Below are 27,136 nucleotides of genomic sequence, written 5' to 3'. Positions count from 1 at the left end.
CATATAGCATAATGTGAACCCCACCACTAGAACAAATGGCTATTTCATCACTGCCACATTAGAAAATACAGAGACTGACACTCATTACGAACACCTCTCTCACCCAAAGACCCCAGTTCAAAATAATCCAGTGGTCCCACTTTTATTACACTTTTGAATATGATAGACATTCAGGTTTGAATACCCCTGTAATGGATTTGGGTCACTTAGAACATCTGTGGTATATCCATAAGATATAGCAGAAATATCATGTTGGGTTTGGTTCTACCTCTGGGCCTGCATTTAGCTCCTGAGTGGTTGGGTAGGTAGTATAAACCCCACAACTGACTGGTACTCATGGGCGTAACTAGGAGAGTTTTGGCCCACAGCAGACTACTGAATGGGGCCTCCTTCCCCTTAAAGAATATACATATCTGTAAAAAAGTTAACTCATAATGTACTTTCATGTTATGTCGAAGCATAGTCAGAATATTGGCCATATCTGTAAACTATACATATCACTTTATTGTTATGGATTTTGAATTTTATGTTGAAAAATTTGAAAAAAAAAAAAAGTTAAAGTGTGTACAAAATATAATATATTTAATTAACTTAGATACACATACAAAGTTCTACACACATCTATACACTTTTTAACATATACACACATTTATGCTCTCTTACACACATTTACACATTAAACACAAATAGTATATATATCACAAATACAGTATTTATACACACATACCACATAAACATACATACAAAACCATATTAACACACACACATACATACATATACACACCTTACAGCATTTACACACACGTACAGAATATACACACACGTACAGAATATACACACACGTACAGAATATACACACACCATATATAGACACATACATAAACTACCATATACAGTCATAAAACATGTACAGGCGGTCCCCTACTTAAGGACACCCGACTTACAGACAACCCATACTTACAGACGGGCCCCTCTGACCTCTGGTGAGGCTCTCTGGATGCTTTACTATAGTCCCAGACTGCAATGATCAGCTGTAAGGTGTCTGTAATGAAGCTTTATTGATAATCCTTGTTCCCATTACAGCAAAAAATGTTTAAACTCCAATTGTCACTGGGGCCAAAATTTTTTTTGTCTGGACCTACAATTATAAAATATACAGTTTCGACTTGCATACAAATTCAACTTAAGAACAAACCTCCAGACCCTATCTTGTACGTAACCCGGGGACTGCCTGTATTCCAAAAATGCAGTACCGTACACAGACATACAGCATACACACAAGCATACATACACGCAGAATATACACACCATATACACACACACACACATACACTACTATATACAGTCATAAAACATGTACAAGCAGTCCCCGGGTTACATACATGATAGGGTCTGGTGGTTTGTTCTTAAGTTGAATTTGTATGTAAGTCGAAACTGTATATTTTATAATTGTAGATCCAGACAAAAAAAAATTTGGCCCCAGTGACAATTGGAGTTTAAACATTTTTTGCTGTAATGGGACCAAGGATTATATATAAAGATGCATTACAGACGCCTTACAGCTGATGATTTCAATCTGGGACTATAGTAAAGCATTCAGAAAGCTTCACCAGATTTCAGAGGGGTCTGTCTGTAACTATGAGTTGTCTGTAAGTCGGGTGTCCTTAAGTAGGGGACCGCCTGTATTCCAAAAATGCAGTACCATACAGACATACAGCATACATACAAGCATACATACACACAAAATATACACACATACATACACTACCATATACAGTCATAAAACATGTATTCCAAAAATGCAGTACCATACACAGACATACAGCATACATACACACAGTATTTACACACACCATATACACACACATACATACAGTACCATCTACAGTCATAAAACATATATTCATACATAAAGTACCATATACACACCATACAGTACACACTCATCAATTAATGTATACACTCATACACACTTATAAGTATGAGTCCGGCAGTCTGCTTATCCCAGGTGTCAGAAGCCACAGATCTCACTTTATGCAGCCCAGTAGATGCTGACCATATGGGGGAAGTAGATGGCAAGAAGCAGATATTAGAGATTCTTAGTCCTGCCGTCCAATACTTATCTGAGCTGCCGGCTAAGCTGTGTTCTGTGGAAGATGCGCACTGTTGTATGCATATTATGGTGCACAATATAATATGTATAGAATGATGACACTCTATGGCTGCTGCCCCTATAGTTACGCCCCTGCTGGTCCTACAACCACAGTGAATGCAGATGTGGCTTTCTCTGTGAGTATAACCATGGCACCAGTCACAATGGGTTTCCAAAGGTGGGATTTTCATCTATCAGACATGAATAAATCTGGTAATAGATTACAGACTATCAATATCAACAGCTGCAAAAAAATTCAGTAGAGTTTTTCTTTCCCAAAATCTTTCCTTAACTTCTTCTCTTTCGGAAAAAAATTGACTGTGGTGTATTTATAAGGAAAGGAACTGATTTGTGGCAGGGGTATTACAACATGGCACATCTGGAGCTTGCATTTGTATATTGCTGGCTCCATTAAGTAGGAATCAATGCCCTAGAGATAAGAGAGGCATAGATAAGCACAACAAGGTAACAAGCCCTCATGTCATGACTGAGCCAGAAAGGCATTAGTCTACGCACACATCCTCTACAGAGGAGGCTCAGCGTCTGCTGTGAGGCGGTCAATATATTTTAGAACTGGATTCACGTTTAATCCATGTCCCTGATAAACACCTTATCAAACTACAAGGGTGATAAGAAAAGTATGTACCTCCGTGTATTCCCACATGCATTAATGGCCTCTTCTTGATTAAGACTACAGGTGATATTCACCTTATTCTATGGCGATATAGGCATGACATGTGCAGAACTGCTAAGCATTCTGGGTACTGGTGCGCAAAAACATTTAGCCAAATCATAATAATTAATAATAATTCCTTTATTTATATAGCACACACAGCTTGCACAGTGCTGCACAGAGCGTGCCAAATCCCTGTCCCCAATGGGGCACACAATCTAATTAACCTACCAGTATGTTTTGGAGTGTGGGAGGAAACCGGAGGACCCGGAGGAAACCCATGCAAACACTGAGAGAACATACAAACTCTTTGCAGATGTTGAATACAGGTTCCCAGCGCTGCAAGGCTGTAATTCTAACCACTAAGCCGCCGGTAAGTAATCATTGGAACCTTATTTGGCAAATAACTCTGATTTAAATAGTGTGACATATAACAGGACAAAAACCATAACATCACAGGGAATTTCTTAAAAATAGGAGAAATAAAAGTAAAAAAGTTGATTGATTTTATAAAGCTACAACCTGCATGCTGAGAGTTGTAGTTCAGTAGTCCCTGGCTGGATGGACGGTCGTGTGCCATGTACCAGGCCGGCAGCAGCGGGATCCTGGGCTGGAATGAGATTGTAAGCACATTTAAAAAACAGAGCTATATGAAGGTCATTCTGCATTGTAGAAGACTGATAACAATATATACAGTACAAGAAATAAATAGTATACAATATAATTCTTTAGTTGTGCACCCATGTACCAATATTCACATAAAATAGAATAATATAATAAAACATTATAGAGTAGTCACATCTCTAGTAATACAGAGAGATACATCTGCCCTGTCCTATCTGAGATACAGCAGACACAGTAAAGATAGAAATACAGTTACATCAAAAAAGAAAATATTAATACAGACGGTCCTCCACTTAAGGGCACCCAAATTACAGACGACCCCTAGTTAAAGACGGACTTCTCTGCCCCCTGTGACCTCTGGTGAAGCTCTCTGGATGTTACTATAGTCCCAGGCTGCAATAATCATCTGTAAGGTGTCTGTAATGAAGCTTTATTGATAATCTTTGGTCCCAGTACAGCAAAAAATTTTGAAACTCCAATTGTCACTGGGGCAAAATATTTTATTTTGTCTGGAGCTACAATGATAAAATATGCAGTTTTGACTTGCATACAAATTCAATTTAAGAATAAACCTATGGACCCTATCTTATCTGTAACCCAGGGACTGCCTGCAGTTACATTTGCAGCTTCCATAATATTGGGATAACACAGTATCACAACTTAAAATAATAATCTTTACTTAATCTCTACTTATAGCTCCATCATATTCCGTAGTGCTTTACAAATCATAAGGGACAAATAGTCATATGGAACAATAGGAGTGAGGGTGCTGCTTGCAAGAGCTTACAGTCTATGAGGATGAGAGGGTGACACAAGAGCTTACAGTCTATGAGGATGAGGGGGTGACACAAGAGCTTACAGTCTATGAGGATGAGGAGGTGACACAAGAGCTTACAGTCTATGAGGATGAGGAGGTGACACAAGAGCTTACAGTCTATGAGGATGAGGGGGTGACACAAGAGCTTACAGTCTATGAGGATGAGGAGGGACACAAGAGCTTACAGCCTATGAGGATGAGGGGGTGACACAAGAGCTTACAGTCTATGAGGATGAGGGGGTGACACAAGAGCTTACAGTCTATGAGGATGAGCGGGTGACACAAGAGCTTACAGTCTATGAGAATGAGGGGGGGGGGGCACAAGAGCTTACAGTCTATGAGGATGAGAGGGTGACACAAGAGCTTACAGTCTATGAGGATGAGGGGGGTGACACAAGAGCTTACAGTCTATGAGGATGAGGGTGTGACACAAGAGCTTACAGTCTATGAGGGTGAGGGGGGGTGACACAAGAGCTTACAGTCTATGAGGATGAGAGGTGACACAAGAGCTTACAGTCTATGAGGATGAGGGGGTGGACGCAAGAGCTTACAGTCTATGAGGATGAGGGGGTGACACAAGAGCTTACAGTCTATGAGGATGAGGGGACGACACAAGAGCTTACAGTCTATGAGGATGAGGGCGTGACACAAGAGCTTACAGTCTATGAGGATGAGGAGGGACACAAGAGCTTACAGTCTATGAGGATGAGGGGGTGACACAAGAGCTTACAGTCTATGAGAATGAGGGGGGGGGGGCACAAGAGCTTACAGTCTATGAGGATGAGAGGGTGACACAAGAGCTTACAGTCTATGAGGATGAGGGGGGTGACACAAGAGCTTACAGTCTATGAGGATGAGGGTGTGACACAAGAGCTTACAGTCTATGAGGGTGAGGGGGGGTGACACAAGAGCTTACAGTCTATGAGGATGAGAGGTGACACAAGAGCTTACAGTCTATGAGGGTGAGGGGGTGACACAAGAGCTTACAGTCTATGAGGATGAGGGGGTGACACAAGAGCTTACAGTCTATGAGGATGAGGGGGTGACACAAGAGCTTACAGTCTATGAGGATGAGGGCGTGACACAAGAGCTTACAGTCTATGAGGATGAGGGGATGACACCAGAGCTTACAGTCTATGAGGATGAGGGGGTGACACAAGAGCTTACAGTCTATGAGGATGAGGGGACGACACAAGAGCTTACAGTCTATGAGGTATTGGTCCCAGTACAGCAAAAAATTTTGAAACTCCAATTGTCACTGGGGCAAAATATTTTATTTTGTCTGGAGCTACAATGATAAAATATGCAGTTTTGACTTGCATACAAATTCAATTTAAGAATAAACCTATGGACCCTATCTTATCTGTAACCCAGGGACTGCCTGCAGTTACATTTGCAGCTTCCATAATATTGGGATAACACAGTATCACAACTTAAAATAATAATCTTTACTTAATCTCTACTTATAGCTCCATCATATTCCGTAGTGCTTTACAAATCATAAGGGACAAATAGTCATATGGAACAATAGGAGTGAGGGTGCTGCTTGCAAGAGCTTACAGTCTATGAGGATGAGGGTGTGACACAAGAGCTTACAGTCTATGAGGATGAGGGTGTGACACAAGAGCTTACAGTCTATGAGGATGAGGAGGTGACACAAGAGCTTACAGTCTATGAGGATGAGGAGGTGACACAAGAGCTTACAGTCTATGAGGATGAGGGGGTGACACAAGAGCTTACAGTCTATGAGGATGAGGGGGTGACACAAGAGCTTACAGTCTATGAGGATGAGGTGGAGACACAAGAGCTTACAGTCTATGAGGATGAGGGGGTGACACAAGAGCTTACAGTCTATGAGGATGAGGGGACGACACAAGAGCTTACAGTCTATGAGGATGAGCGGACGACACAAGAGCTTACAGTCTATGAGGATGAGGGGTGACACAAGAGCTTACAGTCTATGAGGATGAGGGGTGACACAAGAGCTTACAGTCTATGAGGATGAGGGGTGACACAAGAGCTTACAGTCTATGAGGATGAGGGGTGACACAAGAGCTTACAGTCTATGAGGATGAGGGGTGACACAAGAGCTTACAGTCTATGAGGATGAGGGGGTGACACAAGAGCTTACAGTCTATGAGGATGAGGGGGTGACACAAGAGCTTACAGTCTATGAGGATGAGGGGTGACACAAGAGCTTACAGTCTATGAGGATGAGGGGTGACACAAGAGCTTACAGTCTATGAGGATGAGGGGTGACACAATAGCTTACAGTCTATGAGGATGAGGGGGTGACACAAGGTATAATCCAACCATTCTGAGGAATAGAAAATGGATAGCCTGGATTTTATTCAATTGGGTTTCATTCACTTAGTCTCCATCTAAGTTCCTACCCAGTGATATTTTCCTGCTATTCCCTTTATCATATGTTCTGATATTTATTACATAATGCAATATATTATTTACTTTTTATTTTGCTTGGGGAAAATATTTCAACTACTGCAGTGGAAGTGTTCAATTAACAAGTGGCTTCAGCAGCTACAACTTTTCTCTTTTCCCGATTTTATGAATCTTTAAAAGTCTATTTCTTGCTCTTTTATAGAGAGCATTTTATTAGGAGTCTTTTTACTTTAAGAACAAACCTGGAGAAAGAAAGACAGACAGAGAGAGAGAGAGAGAGAGAGAGAGAGAGAGAGAGAGAGAAAGGGAGGGAGGGAGGGAGTTCTTAGTTAATATATTAAAATGAGCGGTACTGAATTGTAACCCAGAGTCTTATCCCTCAATACTTCCGTCAGTACAAATACAGGCAGGGGATTATACAACAGTTTCTCTGGGAGTTCTATCTGAAATCCTGCAGCAGGAAATCGGCAGATATTTTGTAGCACTGGAGAAACTTCTTAGAATGCAAAATGCAGCTCGTTATACATTTATTACGCATACACAATTTATTCAATTGGGAATTATTTCTTTTTATTGCAAAAGGCCTGGATGTAGATTTTTACGCTGATGGAATAGGGAGTACGTGGATTGACACTATGTCATATCGGTGATACACACTAACCTGAGATTTCTACCTCTGTATGAACAAACTTGTATAATGTTGGTATAAGTTAAGGAGGCAAATATTTTGAATCTTGGCCTTTCAAATGCTCTGAAACGGTATAGAAAAAAAAGTTCACTGTACACTTTTAAAAGTAGTCAAAGTTGGAGAAAGACACAGATCAAAGTCAAACCTGTACTATATAATCCACAATGTTGAGCTGGAGGAATGCGAAAAAAAAACTAATATATTTATTTATATATACACACAGGGAAAACTTTCAGACCTTCCAATTGTGCATAGAAAAAAAAGAGAGAGAGAGAGAGAGGAGAGGTCACTGTGCAATCTGGACATATTCAGTGTGGGATAGCCATACACAATAGTAATCCTAGCATATATACATACATATATACATATACATACAGGCAGTCCCCTACTTAAAGACACCCGACTTACAGACGGCCCTCTCTGCCCTGTGACCTCTGGTAAAGCTCTCTGGATTATTTACTCTACTCCCAGGCTCCAATGATCAGCTGTAAGGTGTCTGATATGAAGCTTTATTGATAATTATTGGTCCCATTATAGCAAAATATGGTGAAACTCCAATTGTCACTGGGTAAAAAAATATTTTGTCTGGAGTTACAATTATAAAATATACAGTTCCGACTTACATACAAATTCAACTTAAGAGCAAACCTATCTTATACGTAACCCGGGGACTGCCTGGTGTGTGTATATATATGTGTGTCTATATATATCCATCTCCATATAAATATGTATATATCTGCATCTCTCTCTCTCTAATATATATATATATATATATATATATATATATATATATGATAGATTTATATTTTATAAAACCAAGAAACCTTATGACTTCAGACCTTAAATAAATAATATAATATTTTGCAGCCATCGCCTCTTTCCATTAATTCTACAGGAAAAGAAACCAACTAATTATTTTTACACACACAATGCGTTACCACAGAGTTACCATTCTTAGTGCTAGGAAACATCTCACGGAAACATCTTTGGGTCGATCAGGATGACGTCACTGATTATTAACTCTGCCTTATCACCGACGGTCTAGGGGTTAAAATGATATTTGTGCCCTGGTTATTCAGCTGCTCAATAAAAAGTGAGCATGTGTTAAATATTATTGCAGGGGGGAAAACAAAAGATTATCATCAGCGCCTATGTAATATGATCATACTTGTAATGTTTGAAGTGAAAGACATTAGTCGGGCAGGGGGGACTGGAGTGAACACCACTATTGTCTAAGCAGTAATACTTGGGGTACATTGAGGGTTAATTGGATTATTAACCCCGTCACGAACAGATGATTTGTCAATATAGTAACAAGTAATGACACAAAACTATGTACCTCTGTTACAGGTCGTAGTTTTACACTCGTGTACAATATCTGCGCATTTCAATAGTGATTTCCTTCACAAAATCTTAAGTTAGAGGAGACGTGCACATGTACAGTCACGAGGCCTAATGCTGATTATCTCTACCTCTGTATGGTGAAGCTGGAAAACTCAACACATGGAGGATGTACTCTCCTAATATATAGAGTTTCTGCTATGTACATCTGTCTGTTTTGTATTGTATTTTAGGCGATTTTCCCATATAGTATTATGCTCAATGCTTTACATTGGTATTTGTAAGGCAAATCAAAACACAAAACCTAAAGTATCGTAGAAAGATTTGCACCAATTCTACGCTTAGATTTGTGACAAATACCCATGCAAAAGACCGTCATGTGAAAGGGGCCACATGGTGGGCAGAACAATTGCCTTCCAGCGTTGGGATCCTGGTTTGAAATGCAAACCTGGGCAGCATCTGCATGGAGTTTGTTCTCTCTGAGTTTTGTGTGGGTTTCCTCCAGGTATTCTGGTTTCTTATACTGTAATACAGTAAAGGAATAATAATAGGTTCATTTAAAATTTAGATTGTAACCTCTAAATAGGGACAGAGAACAATGCTATTGAATATGTCTGTGCTATTTAAAATGTAAAATAAAGATAATAAAATAAAAATTGAAGGACTCTACATCCAAAGTGCTTGTAAAATCTGAAAGTAAATTTGTAATGAATATACTTATATATATGTAATACATACAGATCCGCAGTGGATTTCCATCCTGATTCAGCTGCGAGTTTCACAGAGGATTCGACTGAAAAGAAAAGATCACCTAATCCGCTGTAGAACATTAACATGAACCGCAGATATTAAAATTTGTGGCCAAGTAAATTTCTGTGCAAAAATATTCAGCAATGTGGACAGATTTCCAAAATACTGTAATCCGCAGCAGAATTTCTGCTGCGGATACTGACCACCTGCATTCATCCATTGGTTTAATTGATAATGGAGGCAAGAAAGATTTGATGGATCCATATCCCGGTAAATAATACTGGAGCACCATGACATCTAATGGGCTCCACAAGGTTTATGGTATTTTTGACACGTAATATAGTGCAGCAGATGGTAACTTTACAAATAATTCTGCAACTTCTGACATAAACCTAAAAAAAAGTCTACAAGGGAGCCTCAAAGTCCATACATATGGTATACCAGAGAGAAGAAAATCTGGTTTTATATCATCCAAGGGTTTTTTTTTTGTTCTTTTAACCAACTTTTAACTTTGGATTAAGGTATTACAAAACACCCACACGAGATGCTTATCTCGCTCTTAACCTGAGGTCGTCTGACATTGCTGGAATAAATTACGTTACGACTCAATTTTTATATTCATAAAAGAACAACTTGAATTCAAGAAGAAGGGAACAAAGGCACATAGAGAAGATATCCGGATATATATTGCAACCTATTTAAATTACTGTAAAATTGTCAAGAGAGATACAGAAAAAAAAAAAAAATAATAATAATACCGCATGCAGTCACTAAGTGAAAAAGAAAGGTATATTATACGGACAGGTGTGAGATATGCCAAGTACCAGGCGCTCTAGATACATGTTATCTGTGTATAATAATCCACTCCGCAGCTATAAAATGATTCCCTACCCCCTTACAAAGCAAGATGGTCGCACCTAATGATGTCTTCTGCTCAATTTAACCAATTCAGGCTCCAAGGGAGCCTCACAAAGGCATAGTCAACACTATCGACTGGCGAAGAAAAACAAAGCGAGTCATTGTTGTCTCAACTAGAAAGAGAGAAGTCGCCAAAAATAGAAGGGTTAAGTATATAAAAACAGCGACTTACATGCAGATGGCAACATTACCCAAAAAAATAAAGATTGCTTCTCAAAAAAAAAAAAAAAATCCCAGCTGTTAACACAGAGAATTTCACACTGTTGTGATGCATACAGCTGCCATGAAACAGCGTGGACATTGTATGACCTGGTCATCTGACAAATCAGCACAATGCATACAAATAGGCATCAGATATGGAAAGTTTTGAACACATATGTTTTTCGGCCTAATATTCCGGTTGGCTGAAGACATAGATAATATCTACGTCCATCACTTTCTACAAACTACAAATCTGTTCATATTTTGGCAAAGTAAAACAACTCCTGGGATGCCATAGTCACTGACCTGATTACAATGAGGTTGAGCTAACAGGTGGATCAGATGTTGCAGAACACCATTCACCAACGTAATGGGATGCACACATTATACAGACCTGTGGGAAAACACAAGATAACTAATGCAACCGACAAGTCACCAGCAAGTTTCCCAAATTAAATGTGAAATATCTTGGAAATTTTGTCCAAGTCTTTTGCAAAATGTCACGTTTTCGTTTGCTGATAAGTAAGAACGCAAATAATTGATAAATTTATTATACAAAACAATAAAGAAGAAGAATTATAGCATTAAAGAGGGCGATAACCCAGAGGTAAACTGGTGCAGTACTATTATTCAGCCATATCTTTGCTATGTGTAAGTCAGTTAGTGTTAACACAGAATCTACAAGATCTCAGCTTGGAGATGGCACAGACCTTAAACACAAGCCCCTATTCCAATACTGTTGTGAAATATGGACTCTAAATACAGAAATATATTGTCATATTTGATTTGCACCTTTCACATTGTGACATTCGGATTTATTTTAAGCAAAATCACAAGTCAATGTCAACAGATTTTCTTCCTTACCCACTGATTTCTATTTAAGCAATGCAGTGTGTCCCATATTTAGAGCACATATCTGCAAATTGTTATATTTGCTGACATTAAAAAAAAAAAATTATATATATATATAATTTATTACATAATGAAAGTGTATACAGTCGGTCCCCTACTTAAAGAACACCGACTTACAGACGACCACAAGTTAAAGATAGACCCCTCTGAATGCTGTAATATAGTCCCAGACTGCAAACTCCAATTGTCACTGGGACACAACATTTTTTTGTCTGTAACTACAATTATAAAATATACAGTTCCGACTTACATACAAATTCCACTTAAGAACCAACCTATGGAACCTATCTTGTTCGTAACCCGGGGACTTCCTGTAATACTAAAACATACATAATGGATAACAAAACAACAAATATCGTGACTATAGCCCCTCCATTATATTGGGACTACGATGGCAAATTAATCTTATTATATCATGTGGTGACTGCTCATGTCCTTTTCACTCCAGAAATTAAAAATGCGGATTCAGAATTTTACAAATATACAGATATGATATTATTAGATGATGGGCATGAAATCAGAGGTTACAGAGAATCTGTACATATAAACCTTGAGGTCAGGAGACTAAAAGGTAAAAAGTTAAAAAAAAAAACCCAAAAAAAACATGAAGGTTAACCTTAGGGGTTGTTTTTTCACTTTTACCTTTTGTTACGTCTTCACATATCCTTGTGCTATAATCTTTTCTAGTTTGAAAAATGTAGCCAGAGCTAATCTGCCCAGGCATCTTACTATAATGTTCTTGTTTGTTTCTCCTCCTTTGATGGAAGTTTATGGATTCTTGGAATTTTAATGCTTGTTTACATTTCGCCCTCATATAATAACACGAGTTTGCCACCGTAGTCACGGAATTAAGGAGAGAAAAAAAATAATAAATTTAATATACATACATACTCAAATACATATATAAAAATAGGTTTATACACACACGCAGCATCATTGAAAACTTGATATAAAGTTACTTAAAAGTTTTAACAGAACTTATTCACAGATACGTAGATTATTCATTAATGCCAACTACGGTACATCTCAGCAGAATCTCAATAAATGTAATATTTGAAACAAAAGATAAAAGATCAACAAAGAAAACTATTATCCCAGACTCTTATGTTTTATGAAAATCTGTAATTTTTTTGACATGACAGAGCTGGGTATTTTTGCAGTTGCGTCTGGGATAGTGTTTTGATTTGCCCACCTATCGCATTTCTGGCTATAAAAGTGAAATCGTGGTCACTTTGTAGAATCATCATTCAGTCACAAAAGGAATTAGATCATAAAAGTGCACGGCCTTTCCGCGCTTATATTTATTCGCCTTGTTTAAATGGATGAATGCAGAGTTCTTGAGGAAAGTTTGTTATTCTGCCGGCTGGAAAAATTAGTATCTTTTATATTCCATTATAAATATCCAAACACAATTATTATAATATATGGCCAAAATTGATTTTCCCGTTATGTTGAGAACATTAAAATACCAAGCAGTGTTGTTACTCCATTAACTGCTTATATATCTGAAGCTGGCAAAATGTAGTCTCCATATTGCTCCTGACATATTGTATCATCATTTTCAGCAGCACAATGCCATTTACTGTACAGCGATAGCTATAGAGCGGTTTTCAGTTCTCTACTGCCCTCTATTGGTCAATGAAAGTATAGTTTATTTTTAGAGCACACAGGTTAGGCTGAGTTCACATTACTGTTGTTTTAGACTAACAATCATCTACTTGTGGCTCCTTCTGTGGAACTACAATTTTCAACTTGCTAAAAAAGTCATGGCATTACTGCAAACTACTATGTTAGACAAACCCACTGATATAGTTAGTTGCTGTACAAAGGAATGCACTGACCCATTTTTCCCAGGGTAAATACACATAGGTATGGACTCCCTGTGTCCAATATGCATGTAAAATTCAGTGTAGGTTTGCATGGTTCATATGTGGATTAATTGGCAAAATGTCAAACTGGACTCTAGATTTCTAGATCCGCGTTTCTACCCGAAGGGTGTGTTCACACTGGGTGTTTTCTATTCCAGTGAAATGCATGCGATCGGTAACCGGCAAACGATATTTTGCATGTAAACAATGCAACGCAGCGGGTGCTTGTTGCTGTTCGCATGCTTTTCCCTCGAAACGCAGATGCCATCGGACCAACCCGCTTCCGGGCATTTGCATTGCAATGCAAATGCCACATTTGATCTCATCCTTAGGATATCTGCACTCATTGTGGATTAATATTAACATCAATACAATGCAATATCCGCAGCGTAATGCGGTAACATTAAAGTGAATGCAGATGTGTAAAATAGTTATCTAGACAATGCGTTTTTTTCTGTGCAGCAAATAACATAATCATCACTTTGCTTGTGTGTACTTGCAGAGTATTGCATGCATTTTCTTTACATTAAAGATGTGTACATTTGCATAAAATCTACAACAAATCTGCATAAAATCTGCAAAATTACGTCAGATTAGGTGAAACAGAAGAAGAAAAGTCTTCATCAAAAGTGCACGTAAAAACTGTATATATTTGATGCAAATTCTCAATCCGCAACATGTGCACATACATATACTGTATATATACATACATACATGTGCACATACATATACTGTATATATACATACATGTGCACATACATACGCACATACATATATACATACATACATGTGCACATGCATATATACATACGCACATACATACATACGCACATACATACGCACATGCATATATACATACACACATACATATATACATACATACATGTGCACATAGCCTTACATGGTGAGACGACAGATCTGCAGAGTCTACAGAATCCAAAGCAGAAAACCCACCACCAATGTAAACTTTTTATGTAGAAATATAGAGGGGAGTCTTTAGAATGAAATTGATGTCAAAGATTCTTAAATCTGCAGCCGATTTTCCAACCAATTCTGTGCAAAAGAATACTTTGGATACGGATCATGTAGAGGGGGTCAGCACTAATTTTATATTTGACCTATCTTAGTAGCTGACACTACCAAGGTAAAGAGTTAAAATCCTAAAGGAGTTTAATATGACCTTCTATCCACCATAATATGGAGATTAATAGGTATTTGGCTGCTGGGACCTCCATCACAGGAACAGGGGTCCTGTTCCATCTAAATAAAGGAGCAGCAGGTCCCATAGTCGCCCTTCTCCTCCATTCATACCCTATGGCACTTCCTAAGATGAGCGCAGTGAGAATACAACTATCAATAAAGAGCGGCTGAGGCAATGACCTTAGAACAACCAGAGTGACTTCAACCGAACTAACATTGATGTCACTAATTACAGATAAATAAGATAAATGTCGACTACGCAAACACTCGATCACCAGCTTTCCTCTGTATCTTATCCATAAATATGGGAGAGAGGTAGATAAGTCGCAGTCAAACACCTTGCTTGCTTATCTGGAGTGAAGAGGTGCAACAGTGTCAGATCAAATCCAACCTGTTCAACAATGTATCTGCCGAAGTTAATGAGTTGTCTCAAGACAAGTGAAGCTCTGGGAGAAAAAAATCCTTCCACATTAACATAACCATTTCTTAATGGGAAATTAAGCGTTTACAAAAATAGAAATGTTGTCTCATGAAAACCCAGGAAAATATGCGAAAAAGTAGAAGAAACACACTTCTCAGCACTATAAGACTTCACATCCTTAGATGAAATATCACTATGTTCCACTGATAGAACCTCATCCCTGATAGATACAAAGAGCAGGGATTTAGATTTAAAGTTATTCTGAATCTTTCTACTCAAATCCATATATATCAATCTGCTCAGTTCCTCCTGCTCTATATCATGCTGCGAGCAGATAGGACACTATGCACAATCTGCTCAGCTCCCCCTGCTCTATAACATGCTGCCTGCAGATAGGACACTATGTACAATCTGCTCTCCTCCTCCTGCTTTATAGCACGCTGCGAGCAGATAGGACGCTATGTGCAATCTGCTCAGCTCCTCCTGCTCTATAGCACGCTGCGAGCAGATAGGACACTATGTACAATCTGCTCAGCTCCTCCTGCTCTATAGCACGCTGCGAGCAGATAGGACACTATGTACAATCTGCTCAGCTCCTCCTGCTCTATAGCACGCTGCGAGCAGATAGGACGCTATGTGCAATCTGCTCAGCTCCTCCTGCTCTATAGCACACTGCGAGCAGATAGGACACTATGTACAATCTGCTCAGCTCCTCCTGCTCTATAGCACACTGCGAGCAGATAGGACACTATGTACAATCTGCTCAGCTCCTCCTGCTCTATAGCACGCTGCGAGCAGATAGGACACTATGTACAATCTGCTCAGCTCCTCCTGCTCTATAGCACACTGCGAGCAGATAGGACACTATGCACAATCTGCTCAGCTCCTCCTGCTCTATAGCACGCTGCGAGCAGATAGGACGCTATGTGCAATCTGCTCAGCTCCTCCTGCTCTATAGCACGCTGCGAGCAGATAGGACACTATGTACAATCTGCTCAGCTCCTCCTGCTCTATAGCACGCTGCGAGCAGATAGGACGCTATGTGCAATCTGCTCAGCTCCTCCTGCTCTATAGCACACCGCGAGCAGATAGGACACTATGTACAATCTGCTCAGCTCCTCCTGCTCTATAGCACACTGCGAGCAGATAGGACACTATGTACAATCTGCTCAGCTCCTCCTGCTCTATAGCACGCTGCGAGCAGATAGGACACTATGTACAATCTGCTCAGCTCCTCCTGCTCTATAGCACACTGCGAGCAGATAGGACACTATGCACAATCTGCTCAGCTCCTCCTGCTCTATAGCACGCTGCGAGCAGATAGGACGCTATGTGCAATCTGCTCAGCTCCTCCTGCTCTATAGCACACTGCGAGCAGATAGGACACTATGTACAATCTGCTCAGCACCTCCTGACCTGTAATAAAGCTTTATTGATAATCCTTGGTCCCATTACAGTAAAAAATGTTGAAACTCCAATTGTCACGGGGGCAAAAATGAACTACAATTATAAATTATAAAACTATAAATAATATATACAGTATCGACTTACATACAAATTCAACTTAAGAGCCTATGGCCCCTCTCTTGTACGTAACCCTGCCTGTATAGATAAAGTGAAATACAGCTTTTCCTTTGTCCATGACTGTGTATATAAAATGTATCAGTATCTATCTTTTTTTTTTTTTCCCCTTCCAAACAATATTTTTTTGCGAACATTTCAAGGCCAGACATTAAAGGACACTTAGTACAATGTAAATAGTCCTGAAATAAACAGCTTTTATGTATATCCATGCGGGATGACTTTACACAGAGAGTAAGTGTACAATGCACACTTGGGGCTAGTTTATAGTAATAATGGCTGTTTGTTCCCGAATGTCTTTTTTCAAGTACATAGTCAGTAAACTTTTCATTATGTGAACTGTTAAACTCTGTGTCCGCATGAATGGATCTTTGTGTTTATCTTTATGTAAAATATAAAAAGGGGAGAGATAAATTCTGCATCGTCTGTTCAGTGTCAGACACATGCGGATGGAGATCCAGCGCAAACAGATCCGGCTCTAATCGGGGGAAGCTTCATGTCTGATTAATATTAGCTTTCTAGTAGACAAATATACATCCTTACATCTCTGCAATATATATCGCTATTTAATATTTTGCTGGTTTTGATATATTTTTTTTTTTTTACCTACTTTTCTTTCATTCTTTGTTCAGTGTCAAACAAAATCCTTCTGTTGCTACAGGGAGACTGTTAATAAAGTGCTGTTGATGGATGTGTTATTTTATAATGTATTTCTGTTTCATAGGGTGTCCTGAGAAATCTGGGAACTAAGAGCCTCATAGACACCATGAAGGAAAAAAATGGGCTCTAAATATTACACGTATTTAAAGGAAATCTACCATCACAACCCATCCTGATAAACCAGGGACATCACTCATAGATCCAGGCACCGGGACTGTGGAAATATTCTTATATTTGTAATTCATGGCTTTCTGCCTTCTAAAATCAACTTTTAAAATTATGCTAAAAAGCCAGAAGGGCTCCTGGAGCCCTTAATGTGCTGTAGCTTAAGAGGCGCTTAAATTGTCTCCCCCTGCTCCTTTAGCCTGATGTAATCTCACTGCAGCAGAGGAAGTTTCAGCACACAGTGGGAGGGGGAAGTGCTCTGTAACAGCCTGAGGGGCTTATTAGCATAATTTTTAAAGTTGCTTTTGTAAAGTAGGAGGCTATGGATAGCAAATATAAGAAGATTATCAAAGTCACAGTGCCCGGATCTATGAGTAAGTGCCCCTTGTTTATCATGATGGATTTTGATTGCAGATTTTGCTTTAAGTGGATCTGTCAACTTAAAGGGGTCCTCATAGTAAAATCTACACATTATTATCAGCCACCAGGAAAAGAGACTGGAACAAGAACAGTGCGTTCACTTCAGTTGAATGGAGTCATTGACGTTTAGCTCTAATAAATGGAAGCTGAACTTCAGTAACCTTGTCTGACCACTACCCAGAGAACAGAACTGTCTGCTCCTTGTACCATTCTGTGTGTCAGCTGAATGATGGGGGTACTAGCAGATGTACCCCCACAAACCTCACCGACCATGAGAACGGGAACCCCCCCCCCTTTCACAAATGGGTGGAGCGGCAGATCCAACATGCGTCCTGCTGCTCCATTCAATAGTAAGGGAGTGAATAATTGCTGAGCACAGCGCTGTGTGCCAGTCTCATAGTACTGAAGGGAGCAACAGGATTTGGTAAGTCAGTACAACCCCTTTAAGCACTCCTGATAGCCGAACATCATCACCGAACATCAACATAAAGGGTGTTGAAATCTCTACAGGATAACATTAGCTTCATATAAAGCAAATTGCCCTTCATAGTGATGGTATTTAATATTCCATTACTTGTACTGGGAAGCGGAAAAAAAAATTCCAAAGGCAGTGAAAATGGTGAAAAAAATGCATTTGCGCCGTTTCGTTGTGGGCTTGGATTTCATCGCTTTCACTGTGCGCCCCAAATAACTTGTCCATTTGATTGTTTGGGTCACTGCGATCACAGGGATACCAAATTTGCATAGGTTTTATAATATTTTCATAATACAAAAATTAAAACCTCCGAAACAAAAAAAAATTCTTCATTTCCCCATCTTCTGGTGCGAATCTGTGGGTGGTGTCATTTTTTTGTGACTTTTGATGAAGTTTTCAATGCTGCCATTTTAAGGACTGTACGGCCTTTTGATCACTTTTTGTTGAATTTCTTATATTTTGCAGAATGGCAAAAAAGTGGCATTTTCGATTTTTGGCGCTTTTATCCGTTAAACGGGTTAAATGCCAGGTTAAATAACCGTTATTATATTTTGATAGATTGGACATTTTGGGAGGCAGCAATGTCTAACGTTTAGGATTTTTACTGTTTATTTATATTTGTATCAGTTCTAGGGAAAGGGGATTCGACTTTTTAATTTTACTTTTTTAACTTTTTTTTATTATTCTGCAGTTTGGCAGTACTGTATATGGGGATTTTGCACATCATCTATTACAATGTGGAAATCGTACATTGTAATAGATAGCCTAAAGCATGATAGCCTCGGGTTTTTGGGTGACCCGAGGCTGTCACGGCAACAGATCATTGCTCCCAGATGACGTCATGGGGAACGACGATCCGAGCCAAGATGGCGGCGCCCACGCGCAGATGGGACTCCTTGCATCGTATATCGAAATGATGCTGGGCATTCTCTCCGTGATTCACATACCAACCATGGGTGTGTGTTTTATCCCTTACACACAAGCGGGTATGATGCGTCCAAATCCCGAACGCTGAGTAAACCGGAACTGAACCCAGCATGTCAGTTCAGTTCCAGTTGTCAGCATTCGGGCCCGACGTTCCAGCCATGTAAAGGTGTAAGCGGCCTAAAGGATATTAAAAAAAACTATGAATAAGTCCTAACAATTGGATGCATGAGGCTTTACTACTTTGCAGATATCATAAATAAAACAGTCAAAACTGTGGACACCATAAAGTCATAAGACATAACAAGGAGGATAATAATACATGCACAGGAAACATCTGCATTATAATTCTGTGCACACCTTCTACTGTGTGACAGATAAGAAGGCAAAGCGTGGAGGGGATTAGCTACACAAGCAGCGCTATCTAGTTAACCCCATGATAACCATTATAAATTCATTAAAATTGTTCTGAAACTCCATTCTAGATTTCCACAGACTTCCCAAAATGACTAGTGACCGGGCGTGTCAGCTTTGATGTAATTTTCCAGGCCATGAGGGAGCACAGAGATACATGTGACGTTGTAGAGAGAAGAAAACCGAGCCTTGAGAATTGATGACTTATTTAGGTGCACAGATTTTCTTAAAATTTTCAAACACATTGCAAATGCCCAGGCACTGGGCTTGGCCCAATCACAGCTGTGGTTCCAGTGAAACGCATGCAGTAACCTGCACCCGGTGTTTTGTATGTACAATAAGGAAAGACTAGTACAAGCAGTACCCGGGTTATGTACAAGATAGGTTCTGTAGGTTTGTTCTTAAGTTGAATTTGTATGTAAGTCGAAATTGCATATTTTATAATTTTAACTCCAGACAATTTTTTTTCTTTTGTCCCAGTGACAATTGGATTTCCAACTTTTTTTGCTGTAATGGGACCAAGGATTGTCTATAAAGCTTCATTACAGACACCTTACAGCTGATCATTGCAGTCTGGGACTATAGTAACATCCAGAGAGGTCACCAGAGGTCACAGTGGGCAGAGGGGTCCGTCTGTAACTAGGGGTCGTCTGTAAGTCGAGTGTCCTTAAGTAGGGGACTGCCTGTATAATATAATTACATTAGTAATAATAGATTTAATCCAGGGTTTCAGAACCGATCGCCTTTTTCCCGGTGTTATGGGCGATGCCAACCAAACGTTTTTGGTTAGTTTTTAAGCATGTGTTTTCAGTCTGTTTGAAAACGCATCCGGTTTTGACAGTTTACCATGCGTTTGTTGCTTAGAACCTGTTTATCTTAATAAACAAGTTCAAAGCAGCTAAACGCATGGTTAACAGTGAAAAACAGATGCATTTTAAAAAACGCCTTTTTTTAACATTTTTAAACGCACTGCAAATGCATGTTTGAAAAAGAAACAAAACACCATGTGTGGCATCACCCTACGGCCCGGCGTTTTGAACAGTTTTTAAGCAGTCCATTAAAAAACGCATGCGTTATTGACCAGTTTTACCGATTATCTTTATTAAAACGGGTCAAAAGGCCACGTGTGCCGCCGGCCTTGGAAGTTGCTTTTACCTGCATCACAATATTGTGTCCAGGTTTTTTTGCCTTCTTTTGGATAAAAAAAAATTTAAACTTAGATCTAAGACAATATACCAGTAGTAATAATAGTATAGTTTCTGTTATTTTAATAGTAATTATAGCTATATTATCGGCTTGATCCAAAACCAGCGTCAAGGCTTGGGACACAAAATGGTCCAGGTTTTTTGCCTTTTTTTTTAAAATTACTTTAAAATACAGCATAATAAAACTTACTTTATAAATGACACTTGTGTGTCCTCTTCATTTGTTGTTTTAGTATAAAAGAAAATGATTTAAAGGGTCTAGCAGCAGTTCTGACCATATGAAGCTACAGCCAGAGTTAGGCTGCGGTCACATGTGGCGTTTTGAACCCGTTTTTAAGCAGTCCGTCAAAAAACGCATGAGTTTTTGACCAGTTTTAGTTAAGATGACTGGTAAAACCTGCCAAAAACACGTGTTTTTTAACGGACTGCTTAAAAACAGGCTAAAAACGGGTTCAAAACGCCACGTGTGACAGAAGCCTAAGGCCGGCGCCACACGTGGCACTTTTGTCTGCGCTTGCAAACGCACATCGTTAAAAACGCATGCGTTTTTGACCAGTTTGAATTAAGATAATTGGGGTGCAGACACACATGGTGTTTTTAAGTAGTTTTTTGGCCGTTTTTAGTTAGTGCGTTTTCAGATCGTAAAAAAACGCGTTTTTGTCAGTTTTTCCGAATTTGCGCAATTAAAAATGGACAAAAACACATGCGTTTTCAAAAAAAGAATCCATTTTTTAAAAAACGGATGCGTTTTTTAACAGGTGTCTTCACCCTTAGGGTGGTTGCATGCGTGGCGGTTTGAACCCATTTTTAAGCAGTCCGTTAAAAAACGTGTGCGGTTTTTGAAAACGCATCCGTTTTTTTCCGGTTTTCCCAATTATCTTAATTAAAAACGGACAAAAAAAGGATGCGTTTTTTTTACGCATTAAAAACGGGTTCAAAACGCCACCTGTGCCACCACCCTAATATGGGAGAGCTGGAGATACCCGAGCGCTGTGCCCCACAATTTCCAACACTTCCATAGTAATGAATGGAGTGGCAGGACACATGGCACCTGTCACTCCATCAATTTGTGAAAACTGGACCCCTATTGCTGGGTTCCAGCAGTCGGACACTCACCAAACCAATTGCTATGCTCTATTCTTTGGATAGGGAATAACAAACTCAGTATAAGATACTGGCAACCACTGGATAGGTCGTCAAAATCTGATGAGTGGGGGGTCTGATGCTCGGACCTTCAAAAGACCAGAGCTGTGGTTCCTGATGCCAGAGCATACCAAGTGCATACCTCCCAGCCATCCTGGATCCAGCCGGACATTCTGGGATTTGGGCTTTGTCTCGCTGTCCAGGCAGCAGAAGTTATGTAACGGGACATCACCCGAGCTGAATACAGAGATAATACAGAGAGGTCTCAGCACCATTACATCGCCTCTGCTGTGTGTACAACAGTGGCCGGCGCAATGTGATGATGTCATTCTCCCCGTCTGCTTCAGTACAACACACAGCAGGAGAGGAGGAGAGCTGCTTTGGGGGAACAGGGAAAAGCAAGTACCTGGGGAAACATTTATCTTAAAGGGGACCTATCAGCAGAAATTGACCTAATAAACCACTACCAGTAGGTTACCAGTAGGTTGCCAAGTATCTGAGCACCTTCCAAATCGTGTTTCTTTCATAACCCAGTGCGGTGGCATCAAAAATAAACTGTGAAGTGAGATGTAAATTGCTTGTATAAAGTTTAACACTGAAGTCAAGCTCTCTCTTGCTCTGTAAGCCCCTTCATTGTAACTGATGGTCCTGCATCCAGAGACATCACTACCCAGATCTCCTGAAGTGCGATACATGACCTCAGTCACAGAGGAGGCGATCAGAGCTCCACACCCTGACTTCAGTGTTAAACTCTCCACCTCCTTGACTTTATACAACCGCATAAATCTCACTGCACAGTAGATTTTCTGGATGAATCCGTCACACTGGACTCTAGAAGGTATTACACTGCTTGAAAATATACTGGAAGTGGTTTATTAGGCCAATTACTGATGACGGGTTCCCTTTAAGTCTGGAAACGTGTGTCTATTTTTTTTTTTCTTTCTTAAAGGATTTGGGCTTTCCTGGATTTATCTTAGTGGTTGATATTTGTCTAAGGCTGGATTCACACGACCGTAGCACGGCGGGCACACGGCAGCGTGCGGGGAGAGGAGGAGGGGGAGAGCGCTGCTCACCCCCGCCCCTCTCCATAGGGATATATGGCGCACGGCGCCGTATGCCCTGAAAAAATAGGACCGTACCGTTCCCGTAGGGCGCCGCGCGCCCATTGCCGTCTATGGGGGACGTATGTCGGCCGTATATACGTCCCCCTTGCGGTAGTGTGAATGCAGCCTAAAAGTTGCAAAAATTAAAAGGGGCTGTCCAAGAGCATAAATAAACCAAGAGCATAAATTGGTTGCTGGGAGGGGTCTGGTTAAAAAAAAATAAAATAAACATACTTACCTGCGCAGTCCCTCCTGGTGTCCAGCGCTCCCATGTTTCCGGTCCGAAATCTATGTAAACAAAACGTTTCCAAAACGCCACGTGTGCCATCACCCTTTCGGTGATGCCACATGTGGCGTTTTGAACCCCTTTTTGGTCCGTTTTTAAGCAGTCCGTTAAAAAACGCATCCGTTTTCTGAACACGCATCCTTTTTTTTTTTTACAGGTTTTACCATTTATCTTGATTGAAAATCGTCAAAAATTGATGCATTTTTAAAAACCGGAAGCGTTTTTAACGGACTGCTTATAAACGGACCAAAAACGGGTTCAAAACGCCATGTGTGGCATCACCCTTTATGCGTTTCAGAAGCTGGGAGGTTTTTCACCTTTTTTTTTTTTTTTTTTTTTTTAAAGCCAATAGTGAACATACACGAATAAAAACAGTTCACAATCCTATATATACAAACAGAATATATATGTTATATATCCATGTCTATACACACACATTGTTTGCATTAATGCTATATGAGAGCTACTGATGGATAAGAAAAAAGAAACTTAGCAAGAAATTAAGTAAAAAAATTTAAAACCCAACATTGATAACCACAAAAACAGTAATTTTCACACATAAATGTTCTGCGAGAATCTCTATTCATAATCACCTCATCACACCAGAACTTAGAAAATAAGGCGGGAAGCTGCAATCCTGTCACGCAGTGCTGGTCTATCGAGCCCACTGCATGATGGGAAGTGTAGTTCAGCAGCAGGAAGACAGCAACGTAACAGAAGCAGTTCTGAACTACAACTCCCAGAATACTTTTCGCTCCGACTCTCTACACCCCGGAGGTTCTGTATGCCGGTCTGTTTGGTGATCTGTGGTAAGTGTATAGTGTATTACTGTATTACTGTAATTTATATATATTATATACAAGGACACGTACTTGTCATGTGAGTTACTGTTTGTAATGTGGTGTTTGCCTAATTTAGGAGTGATATACCTGTCAAAATAACAAGATGGTAGGTTTTAATGGCGTCTCCAGATTGAATTCTATTGAATTTCTGTATAATTTGGTAGAAACATCAACTCTGCAGTGGATTGAACGTCCCAGTATTACATAACTTTTAAAAATCTAAGACTGCGTTCACACACACGCTTTGTATTCTATCATGAAACACAAATCAAAGGCTACTGGGAGGGGATTTTCCTGATTAAATATGGCCGGGTTCACACTGTGCGTTAGAAATGTGTTTTAAGAAGAGGAGGAACTACACACCATTACATATGTGTTTTACACCTGAGGCCGCGTTCACACGTTGCGTTTGCGTTTGAAACGCTAATGTTAACAGTAATGAAGTTAGGCAAATCGCCTCTCCTCAGGTGTTGTAATGCGTTTCAAACGCAATGAAAACGCAACGTGTGAACGCGGCCTCAGATGGGTTGTATTTTCGTTGCGTTTTGAAACGCATTATTACAACAGAGGTAATTTGCCCAATTAACATTAATGTTTACAGTTGTTAACACACACATTTACATCACGTTTACTATGCGTTTAGTAAACGTAAATGTTAACAGTTATGTATTTAGGCAAATCACCTCACCTCTGCTGTTGTAACATGTTTAAAAACGCAACATGTGAACGCGGCCTCGTTATGCCTGCGTTGTCATGGCGTTTAAAACACATTACAACAGCTGAGGAGAGGTGATTTGCCTAATTTCATTACTGTTTACGTTTGTTAACGCATGTGTAACATTGTCCTGTTCTGTTTTGTAAACAGAAATGTTAACAGTAATGTAATTAGGCAATTCACCTCTCCTCAGCTGTTGTAATGCGCAGCTGTTTCAAACGCAGGCCAAAACGCAACGTGTGAATGCTCCCTAAGGGTGCGGTCACACCGTGCGTTCTTGGTGCGTTTTACGTGTAACACGACTGGTTTGAATCCATTTTTCTTTTGAAAATCTGTTTGAAAATGTTTACACAACTGCTTAAACTTACGGAAATGACCAAAAACGTATTCAAAGCAGCCAAACGCATGCTATTCATACAAAAATGTGTGACCAGATCCCGGAACACAGGCGATCGGGAACCTATTTTTCATACTAGCCGTGTTTTCATGCAGGTCACGTTCTCATACACACATCAGTGGTTTCCTCGGTGCCCAAGAAGGTGCGTTTACAAGTGGCGTTTACCTTGCGTTCTTAAAGGCAATGCAAAGGCTGTATTACGGAGATTCACCTAATTGCATTATGTGATTGTTGCTGTTCCGGAAATGTTAACGCCAATCAGGTAGACCAATCTCCTCAAGGCAGCCTTTGCATTGCGCCACGTCTGAGCAGGAAAACTACAGAGGCCACACAAGTGTCATCCCTGTGCCTTCCGTATTTGGGATCAGTTACTAGATAACACAATCGTGTGACACCTCGAGAGATTCGGATAAGGTAGTGACTTTTAGTCTGCTTGTGTGTAACACTTGGGATGTTTTTACAGTCATGCGCTTTAAAAACGTAGAAAATATTGAAGGCACACTGACCGCAAAAACAAACAAGATCCGTGGTTGGTGGACAGAGGGGGAAAAAAAACTATGTTTACAGGTCGCCTAAAAGGGACTAATTGACCAACTTTCTGCATGACTTTGAACACTGACACTAATATCCTGAAGTGTTTCCTTTGGGGTTCCAATTCACAGGTCTAAATTCCTGACCTTGCCTTTATTGGGGTTGTACAGGAGAAGGGGTAGTAATCTGCTCAGTGGTGGTCTGACTGCTGGGATCCCCAGTGATCACAAGAATAGGAGCGTTTGTCCTTCTGCTCCATAATTATTTATTTATTTATATAGGATTATATACAGATTATGCAGCGCTGCACAGAGCTTACCAAACCAGTCCCTGTACCCAATGGGGCTCACAATCTAATCAACCTACCAGAATGTTTTGGAGTGTGGGAGGAAACCGGAAGACCCAGAGGAAACCCATGCAAACGCAGAGAGAACATAGAAACTCTTTGCAGATGTTGACCCTGGGACTTGAACCCAGGTCCACAGTGCTGCAAGGCTGTAATGATAACCACTAACCCACCATTGCTACTCTCCATTCAATACTATGGGAGAAGTGAACATTGCTGAGCACAGTGCGCGGCTATCTCCTGCCCTCCCATTTACCGACAGTGACAGCCAAGCAACTGTGCTTGCTAATTTCCATTGCTCCCAAAGTACTGAATGGACGGGCAGATAGCAGGTTCAACCTGTCGCTCCATCACCTAGTGAGAATGGAACCCGGATTCTGAGATTGTAACCCCCTATTTTGGGGATAGCAATAAAATTTGGACCAACCCCTTCAAGGTATGTTTACAAAGCGCTTCTTCAGACATTATAAGCCATACATTTTTGGCTAGACACCAGACCACCTACCCATGCTCACCGGTCCCTGGAAACAATGTATACTCGCTGCCGGCGCCTGGGCAAAAAAATGTTGGGGAGCACTGCTATACAACAGAAAGCAATGTACAGTATACTGATGGCCTGCAAACACTGCAGAAGCGGACGTCAAAATTCCCTTGTTCCATGAAAGGGTTATATAGCCCGGCAAATAATTTAAGATAAATTAGTAAAAAGTTACTGTAACTGAATGACCATAAGTCAAATAACATCTCTCTGTGCTTTTCCCAAACACTCAAAGCCAAGAAAAACAGTCCGGAGCCATTAGGAAGATATAAAATAGTCCGGCAATAAATGGTGTTTCTTTAAAAGAGTTTACTTTACAAAATGTATTAGTGGGGTGGCCTGTTCACCCCCGGGCCAGCACATCCGCCATAGTGTTGGTTTCCAAACTCTGCAGACGGCAGATAATTTGATGTTACACTGTTCTGC

General features: G+C 40.1%; 2 long non-coding RNA genes across 4 annotated transcripts in view; one reads left to right on the top strand and one right to left on the bottom strand.

The window, feature by feature from the left end:
- The window catches only part of LOC140104601 (uncharacterized), a 163,220-nt gene extending 139,207 nt beyond the window's left edge, over positions 1-24,013 (bottom strand). For 2 of the 3 annotated variants that reach the window (XR_011850374.1, XR_011850375.1), the window contains exons 1-7: positions 23,935-24,013; positions 12,206-12,285; positions 10,871-10,958; positions 9,144-9,218; positions 8,304-8,395; positions 7,328-7,417; positions 3,348-3,435 (exon numbers count right to left, since the gene is read on the bottom strand). This is a non-coding gene — a long non-coding RNA (uncharacterized lncRNA). Of the gene's footprint in view, positions 1-3,347; positions 3,436-7,327; positions 7,418-8,303; positions 8,396-9,143; positions 9,219-9,433; positions 9,489-10,870; positions 10,959-12,205; positions 12,286-23,934 lie in introns of all 3 variants that reach the window. The other variant, XR_011850373.1, reaches the window with a different exon arrangement.
- The window catches only part of LOC140104602 (uncharacterized), a 101,490-nt gene continuing 98,328 nt past the window's right edge, over positions 23,975-27,136 (top strand). The window contains exon 1 of the long non-coding RNA XR_011850376.1: positions 23,975-24,150. This is a non-coding gene — a long non-coding RNA (uncharacterized lncRNA). The remainder of the gene's footprint in view (positions 24,151-27,136) is intronic.

This window comes from Engystomops pustulosus, chromosome 10, assembly GCF_040894005.1.
Source record: "Engystomops pustulosus chromosome 10, aEngPut4.maternal, whole genome shotgun sequence".
Lineage (NCBI taxonomy): Eukaryota > Metazoa > Chordata > Amphibia > Anura > Leptodactylidae > Engystomops > Engystomops pustulosus.
The sequence above is the reverse complement of the archived record's forward strand: the minus strand, read 5'-3'. Positions and strand labels throughout refer to the sequence as shown.